The following is a 10079-nucleotide window of genomic DNA, read 5'->3' as shown; positions in this document are numbered from 1 at the left end:
CTGATGTTAATGGCTGGATGGAGAGCAGGTGTTAATGGCTGGATGGAGACCAGGAGCCTGATGTTAATGGCTGGATGGAGAGCAGGTGTTAATGGCTGGATGGAGAGCAGGAGCCTGATGTTAATGGCTGGATGGAGAGCAGGTGTTAATGGCTGGATGGAGAGCAGGAGCCTGATGTTAATGGCTGGATGGAGAGCAGGTGTTAATGGCTGGATGGAGAGCAGGAGCCTGATGTTAATGGCTGGATGGAGAGCAGGAGCCTGATGTTAATGGCTGGATGGAGAGCAGGTGTTAATGGCTGGATGGAGAGCAGGAGCCTGATGTTTCTGGCTGGATGGAGAGCAGGTGTTAATGGATGGATGGAGAGCAGGAGCCTGATGTTAATGGCTGGATGGAGAGCAGGAGCCTGATGTTTCTGGCTGGATGGAGAGCAGGAGCGTTTTTGCACTATTCTGTTGCCACTTCTTTTATGAGAGGACTTTGGAGGTTCACTAGTGCACAGCATACCTGAACCAGTTTATCTGCAAAGTGCCGCAAGTGAGATGGAATAAATTTCAGAATTTTAAAATCTTTTAAACGGCCATTTGCCCCCTCTACATGAATTCTGTTCTGTGCAATCAGCTTTGTAGCATGTGCTTCACTGTGTGTCAGTTGGCCGTGACTGAAGAATGGGGGAATGTTTACTGTGACTCCTTCTGGCAGAATATTGTGGATTAGGAATCCCTTGTCAGCCAAAATCAGGTCTCCAGGCTTAAAATGGTTCAAAACACCAGAATCAAGTACTATCTCCTTATCACTTTCAGATCCTGGGTAAAATTTGCTGCAGTATGTAATCACAGCATTTGGTGCCACCCCAATGAGTACTTTGAAGGAGTGCATGCCACGGTATGCAGAATAGGTCTCTTTCTGTGTATCCATTTGTTTGGGAATAGCAATTTTGATGTCAGTGCAATCCAATATCATTCTGCAATTTTGGAAAGGTAGAAATGAAGACGGCATGCAGGTCTGGTTTTTCTCACGGCTGGGAACAGTACTCATTATATCCTTAAAAAAGACCTTGTGAAAAACCTCTATGAATGTTTTTAATACATTACTTACAGTCCTTGTACTACAGTGAAAGAGTGCAGCCAAGTGTAAGTGTGTATAGTTGTGGCGTATTTTCATCAAGGTTTCATCAAAATCACACAATAAAATATTTGTATTAAATTAGAATTAACATTTACTACTAAAATAACAAAGATTAATATCATTGTTACCTAATGCCTTAACTAATGCTGTTTACAAATACAATCATATTATTATAAGTGGGTAAAAGCCAAGTTCACAAATATCAGGGTGCAGGACCCACCCTTTCTATAATTATATCCAAACAAGTTACAATAAAAGTCAATAAACCAGGTATTATTTTGAATATTTTAATTAAACACATTTCTCGACGTAACGTTAGCCTTTAATAAAACTGCAGCGGATCTAATCTATTAAACAGTGGCAAAGTAAACAAGCTTTTAGATATTTTAAGAGAAAGACAAAAGGAATTTTAGCTGTTGATTTGGTTCTGAAAAACGTTTATACTTGCTAGCCTTTTTAACTCCATCTGACCGTCAAAGTAACATTAGCGTGTTAAGCAATATGCACCATTAAAGTTTCGTCGTGGCCACATTAAGGCAGTAAATACGGTGTTCACATGGAAATCATCGTTGTGTGAGCTTACCTTACGGCACGAACCCAGAGTCTCCGCTGGGTAACATCGGACGGAAAACGGTAAAACGAGCATCTTTCATTCGACGACTTGTGGTTGCATCTCGGGACAAAACAAAACACCATTGTCAAACTACAGTCTCTCCACAGAAATAAAGAACTGGTAATCGGTTACACTAATATCACAGAATTCTGTGTACAACAATATTTGGAAAAACTACAATTTGAAAAGACTAAATATATAACGTTATGTATACAGGTGCTGGTCATATAATTAGAATATCATCAAAAAGTTGATTTATTTCAGTAATTCCGTTAAAAAAGTGAAACTTGTATATTATATAGACTCATTACATGCAAAGTGAGATATCTCAAGCCTTTATTTGTTATAATTTTGATGATTATGGCTTACAGCTTGTGAAAACCACAAAATCAAAATCTCAGAAAATTAGAATATTACATGAAATCACACAGTAATTACACAGTGATACCATGGTCATTGAACCAGGTTTTGGTTCTTTTGGCAGTGTGGGCCGGTACAAATCCTGCTGGAAAATGAAGTCAGCATGAAGTGCTCTGAAAATGTCCTGGTAGACGGCTGCGTTGACTCTGGATTTAATAAAGCACAGTGGACCAAAGTCCTCTTTTCTGATGAGAGCAAATTTTGCATCTCATTTGGAAACCAAGGTCCCAGAGTCTGGAGGAAGAATGGAGAGGCACACAATCCAAGATGCTTGAAGTCCAGTGTGAAGTTTCCACAGTCTGTGTTGGTTTGGGGAGCCATGTCATCGGCTGATGTTGGTCCACTGTGCTGTCCACTCAACGCAGCCGTCTACCAGGACATTTCCAGAGCACTTCATGCTTCCTTCAGCAGACAAGCTTTATGGAGATGCTGACTTCATTTTCCAGCAGGATTTGCACCGGCCCACACTGCCAAAATAACCCAAACCTGGTTCAATGACCATGGTATCACTGTGTAATTACTGTGTGATTTCATGTAATATTCTAATTTCTGAGATTTTGATTTTGTGGTTTTCACAAGCTGTAAGCCATAATCATCAAAATTATAACAAATAAAGGCTTGAGATATCTCACTTTGCATGTAATGAGTCTATATAATATACAAGTTTCACTTTTTTAATGGAATTACTGAAATAAATCAACTTTTTGATGATATTCTAATTATATGACCAGCACCTGTATTAACTGAAAGGTAAACTTCTAAGAACGTGAGGCTGAAACGCGGGCTAGTGAGAGAGTTCCTGTTTGTCATGATGACGTTTAAAGTCCCCGCCAAAGGATGTAGTCCCTTTTAGCAACTTGTTAGCAACCACCGTTTTTAAGACACAATAAAGTTGAAAAAATCACAAGCAGGTTATAACTGGTGTGTTTTATGTCATAGATCAAAACGTAAAAATATTTAGAGGCTTTGTTAACCACAGACCTTATTTCAGGCGATTTAGCAAAAACCCAATCAAAAAACCCATAGACTTTAGGGCGAGGGAACCGGAAGTGCTAAAATGCTAACTCACTTCCGCATTTTGGCCTACAAAGTGACGTCATAACTTCGGCACTCTATTGGCCAACAAATAATTATACAAGACCAAATACATTTATTTCACTGTAAAAATAGCAATAATGATATTGGGAATACATTCAAAAGTACGTTACCTTCGAAACCTTCTGTATGGCGCGGGTTACATGACGTCATCACCACCGCGACTTTTTTAGGATCAATCATTAAAAAAACATTTATACTGTTTGTGATAAATGCACTTTTTGTAAGACATCACTTGAAGATATTGAACATTTATTTTTATTTTGCCCTTTTTCTATTTCTTTTTGGACTGACTTTAAAATAGATATGACAAACAAATTTGTCTTAATTTAGAACCTAATGTAATTTTACTTTGTATCCAAAACCTATATTTTTCTGAAAAACAAAATTATATAATTAAATTATTTTGGCGAAGTTTTATATTCATAAGACAAAAATAACTCATAAACTCTCCTATATTACCTTTTATAACACTGATCTCACAGTATACTTCACATGAGATCACAAAACAAAAAGTTTTTGAAAATATCTATATCTGCCTTGATATTTTTATTTTTGTATTTATTTGTATTATGTTCATTTTATACTTCAGTTGTTAATTCTCTGGTTTACACATTTTGAGCTGTATTTACAATGCCTTGTATTCATCTTTTTTTATTGCATTATACTTACATAATGTTTAATAATGTATTATCAACATACATTACAAAATGTTTGAGGCTACTTGAAATCAGCTTAAAAGATTTCAACCTTCATAGAGCAAATCACCTTTTCTTCGCTGAATGGTTGCTCCCAGCCAGTCTTGTTGTACATTACATCCTTCAGCCATGTCACAGAGGCCTTGTCTGTACTTGGCTCATCATCCATTTCGAGTGTGCTTTTACTTAAAGTCCCTAGCAATAAAGCATGTGAGTGTCATCTAACCCGTGTCAAATAACATTTCTGGAAGCCAAATAATGACATTAAATTGCATTATGAAAAATTAAGTTTACCTGCAAGTGCTTGGCCATGCTCATCCAGGACAACCTGAGTACAACCAACTTCTCGCATCAGGGTTTTAGAACAAACACGTGACACATGTTCACTCCCATTTTGCTTTGTCTCCAAAACACGTGTGAGCTAAAAAAACATTATCAACATACATTACAAAATGTTTCAGGCTACTCATTCCTCAGCTTTTAAGATTTCAACCTTCATAGAGCAATCACCTTTTCTTCGCTGAATGATTGCTCCCAGCCGGCCTTGTCTGTACTTGTCTCATCATCCATTTCGACTGTGCTTTTACTTAAAGTCCCTAGCAATAAAGCATGTGAGTGTCATCTAACCCCAGTGTCAAATAACATTTCTGGAGAAGCCAAATAATGACATTAAATTGCATTATGAAAAATTAAGTTTACCTGCAAGTGCTTGGCCATGCTCATCCAGGACAACCTGAGTGCAACCAACAGCCTTGGTAAGCTGTTCTGTAAACCTAGTGTTAATCGGAACGTTGTAGTGGTGCAGCAGGTTTCGCATAAGAAACAAGTGATTTGTTGGCTTCATAACATTTAAGAAGTAATTGTTTTTTCTCATTTGAGAAAACAACTGCTCTGCACACTGAGAATTAACTCTTCCAGCCAACTCAGGCACAAGCTGTATTTTACGAAGTTTATCACGGGGATCCTTTGTGTTGTTTTCATGGAATCTGTCAGAAAGTACATAGTGATCAGATGAGCCAGTTAATGGATGCCCATTCACATCAGCAGGCATTTTCTTCTCTTTGAGCCATTCCAATGAAATTTTAAGTCTTCCCTCTTCTGCTGCTGCAATATTGGCATCATTTGGCTCCAACAGCCGACCCTCATGTGGGCAGAAGGGAATCATGTTTGGATTACGGAGATTTGCATGAGTGGAAAGTCCTCTTGCAAAGTCATAAATGGTTACGTTGGGAAGGTGTTTCCAGGACAGCAAAATGTCAGTGAAGTCCCTTGGACTTTCAGCTCTCACCAGGACTTTAATCCTGTTAACGACACCGCAGGGGCACATAACAACTGCCCAGCCACCTAAGTGATAGATTGTTTCAAATTAATGATTGCAGCACTTAAAGTAAAAAAATAAAGAAATGTGTGTTTTCTATCATAAATTAAGATATATATGTGCATACAAACCTGATGCACCCCAAACCTTTTGAAAAATGTTGTCATATGATGATCTGTTTTGCATTTCACTCCTCAGTCTCATTATGAGGTCCATCTTTGTTCCCTTGTTATCTAACCTACATGATGCACATAACTGTCGGACAGCAGCCACCTATGAATTAAAACAACAAAAAAATCCGAATTTATTAGAAATAAACTGACAATAGAATACTGTTACAAAAAGGTAAACAAAACAACACTACACCTTCAGTGACATCAGCTCATCAATAAGCCTTTCCTCTGTTACTGGAACTTCAGATGCAGGATTAGGATTTGATGAATGTACTTTCTCCCATTCTGTATTTAAGACAGAGCCAGACTTCCTAGTATTCGGTCCAATCCAGGGAGCCCAAAGGTGATAACTTGGTTTGACTGCAAACGGATTGGGGTTTCCAGCTGCAAAAACAAAACAAAACAAAAAATTATGTTATTGCCAGTGATAACTCAACTATTATTTCTAAAGTTTAACAACAAAATAAAGTTATACATATATATAAATTAATATGTAATAACAGATGATGTCATGGGGTACACTCATAGCAGGTGTTTCTGGGATGTTTTTTCTAATTTGTGTGTGTGCATGTTGCATCCATGTGTAATGTCTCCCAGTGTAAAAGTTTATGCATAATACCAGATAAAACAAATACCTGTGTCTGTGTAGTACTTTGATCCAAATGAATAAAATAACTAACTCTCCACAAGACCTCTTGCAATAATCTCCAATCGCAGTGAATTCCAAAAAGCCTCCACATCCACCTGTCCATCAAAGTTTGCTGGTGGTTCTTCCATTTCACTGACTAAACAAAATAAAATTACAAATACAGTGCCAATTCAAAACTGATGAAAAATCACAATTTTTAATGCTTTGAAGGAAGTCTCTTATGATCATCAAGTCTGCATTTATTGGAGCAGAAATTGCAATTTAAAAGTATGGCATTCTATTTTAATATACTATCAAAAATTATTTCTGTGATGCAAAACAATTTTCAGTGTCAGTCATCAGTCACATGATCTAAATGTAATTTATTATGACTTATCAATGTGGAAATATTTTTTATAACCTGTGATACTTTTTCAGGATTATTTGATGAATAAAAGACAGCTCAACTAAAAACTTCAATTGATGATTGACTCTAATAAGTGACATGCAAGTCAGGATATTTCAAATTCTAATTAGATCTGTATCATACCTGGCATGCTAAAAGCTGCTTTTCGATGAGCATCCATGATAACAACAGAGGGATGGAATCCACACTTTAAGCAGGAAAACTGGTAGTTGTGATCAGTTAATGCTTCAAAGTGCAAATAAGCACAAAGCACCGTTTTACTTGGGTAAACCACTCCATTGGATATTGAAAGTGCTTTACAGACTCTTTCAACAGTGGTGTGAGACTAAAGAGGAAAAATTAGGTATTAGAAATTGTTGTGACAATAACATTAAACACTGTAAAGCAGGGGTGTCCAATCCTGCTACTGAACGGCCACTGTCCTGCAGAGTTTAGCTCCAAACCTAATTAATAAAGTCTGGTCCAGCTGATCAAGTTCTTACTAGGAATACAAAACACTTCCTGGCAGGTGTGTTAAGACAAGTTGGAGCTAAACTGCAGGACAGAAGCCCTTCAGGACTGAGTTTTGGACAACCTGCAATAAATAAAGCAATCCACAATACCTGCAAAAAACTCAGAAGCATAAAACAAAATTTCAAACTGAGTATGATGTGGTCATCATAGTTATGCACACCAGTGCTCCATTCTTGATAGTGATATGCAAGTCCACACACTGGGCATGTCTTGCAATAGGTGTCAACACCTAAAAATAAAAACAAACAAAATAAGCAGCTAATCTTAACACACATTATTGAAGTAAGAATTTACTACTAACAAATAAATACCAACCTTCAATTATTCCAACTGACAATTTTAGCTTTATTAGAGATGAGCAAAGGATCACTAAGGGGTTCCGAACACGATGAACAGTGCATTTCATCTGGAACCAAAATTTTTGGGAATTCCTTTTCATCTAAATTGGTTGCTGAGATGGGTAAGGAAGAAGGTATTGTTTTCTTTGTAAAGATATACTGCACCATTTTCTTGAGGTCCTCATTTTTTGGAGGGTACACAATGTTCTCAATATAATCTTTTTCTGAATCAGAAAGTCCAGTGTCCACTGGCAATGGAGTCTTGCAGGTCAATTCCACCTCTGTGCTCTTCACTCTTTGGAACATTTTTCTGTTGGTTTGGAAAAGATACCATTTGCACACAGCCTTGTGTATACAGGAGCGTCTTGGCCGAGTACAAGGGCAATGCCATGTGTTGTTTTTTGCATTATAAACAACCATGATTCTTTCCAATCGGTTATAGAATGAAACTTTTGGCTCAAAAACTGACACATAGTGCATATAGGATGGACCACCAAGAGTCACATAGGATGCAAAACACACACTTTGTTCTTCAGCTTTTTTCTTTTTTTCCATTTCTCTTAAAGCCTCTTCATGCAGGATAACATTTCCAGCATCAGATCTGCAGTAATCCACTGATTTTAAGTGTGTACACTGACAAGATCGCATGCCACTTCTTCTTTTAAAATCCATTACAGAATTGCAGACATCAAAGTTCACAAGTCACCTTGTGTGAAATGCCCCATGTTTTTTTTGATAACATGAATGGGTATACAAGGGACTTTAGACGATTTTGCAACAGCAAAAACGGCATTTTTTGGGTCAATGCACTGACTTTGAAGGTGAGATTGTGCAGTGATATCAGGTTCAATATTCAAGTGTGCCCTTTGTATATGTTTCTTGAGTTTTTTTTTTTTAAACGCACAGATTACAGTGGGGACAACATAATCTTTGCCCCTGTTTTCTACGAACATATTTCAAGCGGGTTTTGTCGGTGTCATCACAAAGAGGTGCAAAAGACACCGTTTTGGTCACTTGCGGAGCGGTGTCGTCACTTTGAGCAGGAAAACTAACTGACTGGACCATTTTTGGAGCTGTGTCACTACTCTGAGGAGACAAAGACGCACACTGGACCATCTTTGGAGCTGTGTCACTACTGGGAGGAGACAAAGACGCACACTGGACTGTTTTTGGAGCTGTGTCACTACTGGGAGGAGACAAAGATGCACACTGGACCATCTTTGGAGCTGTGTCACTACTGGGAGGAGACAAAGACGCACACTGGACTGTTTTTGGAGCTGTGTCACTACTGGGAGGAGACAAAGATGCACACTGGACTGGAGCTGTGTCACTACTCTGAGGAGACAAAGACGCACACTGGACCATCTTTGGAGCTGTGTCACTACTGGGAGGAGACAAAGACGCACACAGGACTGTTTTTGGAGCTGTGTCACTACTGGGAGGAGACAAAGATGCACACTGGACTGGAGCTGTGTCACTACTGGGAGGATACAAAGATGCACACTGGACTGTTTTTGGAGCTGTGTCACTACTGGGAGGAGACAAAGATGCACACTGGACTGTTTTTGGAGCTGTGTCACTACTGGGAGGAGACAAAGACGCACACTGGACTGTTTTTGGAGCTGTGTCACTACTGGGAGGATACAAAGATGCACACTGGACTGTTTTTGGAGCTGTGTCACTACTGGGAGGATACAAAGATGCACACTGGACTGTTTTTGGAGCTGTGTCACTACTGGGAGGAGACAAAGACGCACACTGGACTGTTTTTGGAGCTGTGTCACTACTGGGAGGAGACAAAGATGCACACTGGACTGTTTTTGGAGCTGTGTCACTACTGGGAGGAGACAAAGATGCACACTGGACTGGAGCTGTGTCACTACTGGGAGGATACAAAGATGCACACTGGACTGTTTTTGGAGCTGTGTCACTACTGGGAGGAGACAAAGACGCACACTGGACTGTTTTTGGAGCTGTGTCACTACTGGGAGGAGACAAAGACGCACACTGGACTGTTTTTGGAGCTGTGTCACTACTGGGAGGATACAAAGATGCACACTGGACTGTTTTTGGAGCTGTGTCACTACTGGGAGGAGACAAAGATGCACACTGGACTGTTTTTGGAGCTGTGTCACTACTGGGAGGAGACAAAGACGCACACTGGACTGTTTTTGGAGCTGTGTCACTACTGGGAGGATACAAAGATGCACACTGGACTGTTTTTGGAGCTGTGTCACTACTGGGAGGATACAAAGATGCACACTGGACTGTTTTTGGAGCTGTGTCACTACTGGGAGGAGACAAAGACGCACACTGGACTGTTTTTGGAGCTGTGTCACTACTGGGAGGAGACAAAGATGCACACTGGACTGTTTTTGGAGCTGTGTCACTACTGGGAGGAGACAAAGACGCACACTGGACTGTTTTTGGAGCTGTGTCACTACTGGGAGGAGACAAAGATGCACACTGGACTGTTTTTGGAGCTGTGTCACTACTGGGAGGAGACAAAGATGCACACTGGACTGGAGCTGTGTCACTACTGGGAGGATACAAAGATGCACACTGGACTGTTTTTGGAGCTGTGTCACTACTGGGAGGAGACAAAGATGCACACTGGACTTTTTTTGGAGCTGTGTCACTACTGGGAGGAGACAAAGACGCACACTGGACTGTTTTTGGAGCTGTGTCACTACTGGGAGGAGACAAAGACGCACACTGGACTGTTTTT

General features: G+C 39.6%; 1 long non-coding RNA gene across 2 annotated transcripts; it reads right to left on the bottom strand.

The window, feature by feature from the left end:
- Positions 1 to 4518: 4518 nt before the first annotated feature.
- Positions 4519 to 5704, bottom strand: LOC307156836. 2 transcript variants are annotated; one of them, XR_013820820.1, is made up of 4 exons: positions 5639 to 5704; positions 5404 to 5545; positions 4654 to 5298; positions 4530 to 4550 (listed from the first exon to the last, which is right to left on the bottom strand). It is a non-coding gene; the product is annotated as an uncharacterized lncRNA (long non-coding RNA). The 2 variants fall into 2 exon arrangements; XR_013820819.1 differs by having other exon boundaries at positions 4519 to 5298.
- Between the last annotated feature and the right edge of the window lie 4375 nt (positions 5705 to 10079).

Source organism: Squalius cephalus (assembly GCF_949319135.1).
Source record: "Squalius cephalus genome assembly, chromosome: 4".
NCBI classification, from domain to species: Eukaryota; Metazoa; Chordata; class Actinopteri; order Cypriniformes; family Leuciscidae; genus Squalius; species Squalius cephalus.
The sequence above is the reverse complement of the archived record's forward strand: the minus strand, read 5'-3'. Positions and strand labels throughout refer to the sequence as shown.